The sequence below is a fragment of the Amphimedon queenslandica genome, unplaced genomic scaffold (assembly GCF_000090795.2).
Source record: "Amphimedon queenslandica unplaced genomic scaffold, v1.1 AMPQUscaffold_13089, whole genome shotgun sequence".
Lineage (NCBI taxonomy): Eukaryota > Metazoa > Porifera > Demospongiae > Haplosclerida > Niphatidae > Amphimedon > Amphimedon queenslandica.
In genome coordinates, this window is record NW_003546675.1 from 5,869 (window position 1) to 12,285 (window position 6,417).

Consider the following 6,417-nt stretch of genomic DNA (forward strand, 5'->3'; position numbering starts at 1 on the left):
TAGCTTAAATTGGAATGTCGATATAAATTAATTAATGAGCAGCGTTAAGTGCCCACATTCTTTCAAACTCCCTCACACACACTCTCTTTAATTTGTTGCAAAATAGTATTAACTCAAAGGGCTGGATATGTCATATAAAAAAAAGCTGAATCAAAGAGAGAAAATAAAAAAGTCATGCCAGCACAATAGGTTCTTGGTATGCTTGTATGTATAGTCATTAGTACATGTACATCTTACATTACATGTACAGTCTCTCTTAATGGACACTCTCTATAGCATACACCTCCATTTAATGGACAGCACCTAGTGCACCTAGTTTATCTACAGGGCTTTCCAGTCAGTCTCTCGGCATATGGCATGTGTAAACAGACAAAAACTCCTGGAACAAGACTTTGCATTAGAAGGAAGTTAGCTGACGAATAGATTTTTAAGAACAGGCTTAGGCAACAACGTGATTAGATCTTTTTTGGTTAAAATAACAAAAAATAATACCAAAATACAATAGTAAATAAGTTGTAGTAGTAGTTGGGGACAATTAAGAGAAAGTCATTTAAACGAATAGACAGCATACCTAAACATAACTCATTAAAATTCATTGAGTTGGTATACCGAAGCCTTAATGAAGGTTCCAGAGAAGATAAGACACGACCTCCTGAGGTTATGTATAAATGTAGGAACTTCTCTTTGACGATAAAGTGGTTTACAGATACAGTAAATGGAATTAGTGGTGCACCAAAAAAACTCAAAAATGTCCATTCGTGTATTGTGGCCTTTTTGTTTTGTTTCTCTTGGTCGCATGTCTCATTGCTCTTGTATTCCTGATAGTATATTGCTGTCTTGTAGTAGAACGCTGTCGAAAAAATTGCTGAGATAAATATTGCTGCAACAAATGTCGAGTTTAAGTCTGGAAAATTTAATAAATGCATTTAGTTTGCATTTCAGTGTGTTCTTAAAATTTTAAAATAATTTTGAATGTAGTTGCTGCTGCTTTAAAAACTAATTATGCTAAATTTTATAGTAGAATTTTTGATGCCAATAAATGTTATAACAACACTTGCCATTGACAACAAAAAATGAATCCACAATGAATATGCATAACACAGTTATGCATAGGGTTTAATACCCCACCACCTGAAGGAATGTATAAATGTGGTGAATATTTTTTGGAACTGGACGAGTTTAAAGCAGCAATTGCAGATACTGCATCACCAACACCAGAACCATCAGTAACAACAACAACAACAAAGACAAGGACATCACAAGTAACACAAACAACAACAGAGGCGGGACCAACAACAACATCAATAATAACAAGGACAACAACACAAACAAGAATATTGACAACAACAATAGTAACAGCAATAAATGCACCAACAGTGACCACAACAATAAGAATAACAGTAACAGCAACACCAACAAGTGGGGGTATGGAGTCTGGTCAAGGCAAGTATTCCACAGGGTATATTATTGCTATTGCAATCATATCTCTGCTTCTAGCAGTGCAGCTGTAATGATGCTGATACTATTGACCTGAGAATATAACTCAAACTAATCTAATAGTAGTAGTAGCATTAGTATAATAGAGTGTGTGCAATTAGTACACATACATACATACACATAGTTATTGAGTGCATATTGTAATGTATAATGAACATTATTATCACATTGTGTTGTAGCAAGAGTTTAGTAGTTCCTATGTGTATGTTTGCTTTGTAGTGACAGTTTAATTTAAAAAAATAACTTAATTAAAAATTATCAGATCAGTCTGGAGGAGAGAGAATTAAGGAGATAAAGCAAAGCAGGAGGAGGGCATATTGTCAATGAGTGACAATGTCCATGTTGAAGAATAATATTACCTTGAACTGAAGAACAATAAAGCACATACTACACCTCAAGTTATTGAACAACAACCATTTAGCAAATTTGAAATGTTTTAAAAAATGGCTCCAAAATTACCCTAAATTTTTATTATATTTTCTGAGACATGTTGATGTCCTTATGCTGTGTAGCAAGTTTGAGCTAATTCCAACCAAATTTTGAGTTTTGAGGGCCAAACAAGTGTTAGAGTTACAAAATGACAGTATAATTTTGTAACTCTGTTACTACACTACTATTACTATACTATAAAATGTACTATTACTATAAAATGTTTTTGGGTCAGTGTTAGATAAATAAGACTTATTCATAAATATTGGAATTAATACGGTCAAGAGGGCACTGCTGTTGATTTGATGCGCAGCTGGATCATAGTACCGTGATTGTATAATTACATGTTTCTTGTATAAACTAAGATAAGTAAGATAAATTTTAGGTCAGTATAACAGTTTTAGATTGTAGTGACACATCAGGCTGGAAAAATATTTAACTTCTCATGGCATTGCCTCTCAAATTGGATTTTTACTCAAATGCTTATAACACTTCAAATAGAATTTTAAAACAGCTGCTACAGACATAGATAAATTCTTCTCATTTAAATCAGTAATTATGAAACTATAATTCATTGGTCTGTGTCTAGTTTACACAGCAACAGCAGCAGCCTTTTTATGTTTATCTCCCGCATTGGCAAGTACAGGCAAGTTACCGCATTGCCCTCTTGACCGTATATTCTAATTAATTATGAATAAGTCTTATTCCTTAGATTGTAGTGTTAAAATGAGTACATTGTACATATAGTGATTGGGTTTTGTTGATCATAAATTGTGACAGACTATAAGTTTTGTGCATCATACCTGATGATGAAATGTGTTTTGTCAATGGTTCCAATAACACCTTTATAGTCCAGATAAAAATTACAATTTGACAATTCTGCACTTTCTTTTGTTATGCAAGAGATGATAAATCTGAAGTGTCACTGCCTATATTATTGTAAAAATTAATCACATCAGACTTTATTATTAGTTTTACCTTTATTAAATGAGATGCAATCTATCTTTAGAGGAGTCCTGACCTTTATTTATATGACAAGGAAAGAAAACAGTTTTTTCTACACAGAAAAATAGTTGTGAGTATCTGGAGATTTTATCCTCAGAGCTGGACAGCTTGAAATAGACTTCTTGCTAACACACAAAGTGACAAATCAACTCATATACCCTTGCCTATATGCCTATGCTTGGCAAGGGTAATAATCACAAGTGAAACAACAGTCATCACAGCTATCCCAATTAATACACCTATTTGAAGATGTACTGGCTGGTGTACTTGACTCCATATAGCTAAAACTTGACTTATAACTGAATACTTTTAATGAGAGTTTGAGGCCTAAGACCATAATGAGAGGTTGAGCATTCAAGGAGAGAAAGAGAGATCAGCTAGAAACTATGAGAATCGATAAACTGTATCTTATATACAAACATAATGAATAAGTTGCGTGGGTATCTGCAGGTGTTAGCTAATGTTGATATGTACATTCATTGATTGATGTTGTATGAGGACTTGTAAATGTATGCAAAAGTAGTACATGATGCTGTATAGTCTAGAAATTAATAATTTAATAATTAAATCAAAGACGCTACACTACTCTACTGTCCTGGTAACAGTCTTAGGAATTGTCTTGTGTATTACTTTGATTGTTTAAATGTGTATGCTGCAATAAGACTAAGTATAGTAGAGTTTATTAACATAGAACAATGATTGAGTTTTATTGGATACTGCATGTAGTGTGATTGACTTAAGTTCTTGTTTGATTGTCACATATTATTATACTGACCAAAAAGGAAAGGTAAAGAGAGGCCTCGTGGGAATCAAAAAACAAATTTATCAATAAGTTAAAAACTTCTTCTTAAAATTGAAGAATGCATACACTTAAATACACACAAATCAATTACATCACAATACATCACTGACACATATTGCATAACATTATGAGAAAGGAATCTTAATCAACAATGCATACATTATAACCTACATAAGAAATGAAAATAAGTACAGAAATAATAATCAGGAAAAATGATAAAAATAGTACACTTCTACACTACGTGCCTAGGAGAATAATTATAGTTAAGCATACATTAAAATTATCAGTTACAACAATTACAAATCACAACTAATCAATAAAACTCAACTAGACATTTAAATAAGTAGCTCACTCTTGTTCTAACCTAGGCAGTATCTAATATAATGTCTTAAAAACACAGCACAAATATGTTCATATCCTTTACCTCTATCATGTGAGACACTGATAATAAACTATGACAATGATCACAAATTAGATGACAGTCATCACAGCTGCCTCAATTAATATACCAACTGTCCATGGAAGAACACAATTGCAACTACTGAAAAATACACTGGGAGGTATACTTGGCTCCGTAACTAATACTAATAGCAATAAAATAATATTATTATTATTATCATATCAAGGTACATGTACATGTACTTACTTAATGAACAAGGACTTATCATTGTTTTTGTTGAAGGTGAATACTGAATTTCTGAAGGACACACTTCAACTGGTAAATAAGGAGTTTCTATTAAAAATTATCAAATATTAACATTAAAGACTCATTGAAACATTTCTCATTGAAACATTATGTGCATAAATGTAGTGTGTAGATGCTGTATTTTTCAATACACTCACCTATAAAACCATTCTTAACAGCAGACCCAATGACATTAGTAACAGTAACAGTATAACTATACACAACTCCTTCAGTGATATTAGTAAATACAAACAACTTTTCATGGAGACAGTTCATTGATGGTTGAGTTAAGTTAGTCACAGTCAATTCACAGGACAATGGAGTAGGCTGTTGAATAATGAACTTATCCTATAAAATATAACAATTGGCAATTTTTTAAATGCTACATAGCATAAGGGCATCAATATGTATCAGAAAATATAATACAAAATGGGGTGATTTTGGAGCCATTTTATAGTACAGGAATATTTCGAAAATTGGCTGATTTCTTAAAATGGCCATAACTTTAAAAATTTAAGTCAGAATCACCTCAAACTTTCTACACAGAATATATGCATCAGAAAATGTAATATCATTTCTATTATTAATAATTCATTTGCCATGTACAGAAATGATTAAGTTAATACCAAAGCACTATTACCTTTATTATTACACTCAGTGACATGCTGTTACTCATAATAGCCTCAACTTCAAAATTGTACTCTAAAAATAAAATTAATTGTTTATATTAGCATAGAGTTAACTGATATACTGAATAACAATAGGTACATGTACTGTGTACTACTATTATGATTAAACTACTTACTGTTAAATTGATATTGAGTTGATAAATTTCCCACTGCTCTTCCATAATAATCAACACTATTAACCAATACATCAATACTGCCAATAGCTCCTCCAGTATTATACAATAGACTCATTCCACTGGTAGTAGTAACATTATTAGTACCACTAGGTCCACTAATGAATACATCATGTAATTGTATACAATCAGCTCCAGTCCAAATTATTAATAATGTATTTGAAGATACAGCATTAACATGAAGATAAATGATAGGTATGGAATCTATAATAGGAAAAAAATATGTACTAATCTAATTAAGTACTAATAGGACGAGAAGTTTATTAATCTAATTAACTAATAATTTATTCACATAAAACAATAACACAATATTGATAAATACAACAATTGTTATGAGAGAACAGTATTACTCAACAAGATCTGTATACAAAACATAACCTAATTGTATTTCTCATCATGCTACAGTAATAATTAATAAAAAACATAGTGTTAACACTGCTGAATTCCATGCATGCCTCTCCAGGTAGGCTTGATCATATTGGAATGCTTAAACAATGTAAAAATAGCATAAACATGCTAGGTCAAAACTATAAAGAAATAACTTATCTCTTATTTATAAAACCCACTTCACATTAGGTATTGTACATGCATGTATTAGTTCTACAAATTAGTTTAAGTGCTGTAGTAGCAGTTTGGTCATGTGATGTATTACAGAGTAATACTATATATAGCCATTACTATATATAGCCATAGCCATTACTATACATAGCCATTAGAATACTATATATAGCCATTACTATGTGTTATACACATTAATGATAGGCAATGCTTCAGTTAAAAATCCCTACACCAATTTGAAGTACTATACTATTTTAATAAAATCTTACATTTAACATTAAAGTTGATATTTCGCCTTATACTGGAACTTGTGATGAATATTGTATTCCTGCACTCAAGGGTATGCCCATTTATTGACGTAGACACATTAACAGTTGCAACTGACACCAGTGTACCGTTATCATGAGATAGTAATATAAAATTGAACGGTGCAATATACTGTGGTTGAGTAGCTACACTGCTGAAACTGGTAGTACTACTTCCATACGTCCAAACTAGTACAGATCCAGTTACAATACATATGACGTTTAAGTTCTTTTTGACAAATAGATACTGCACCATTTGGCGATAGTATAACTA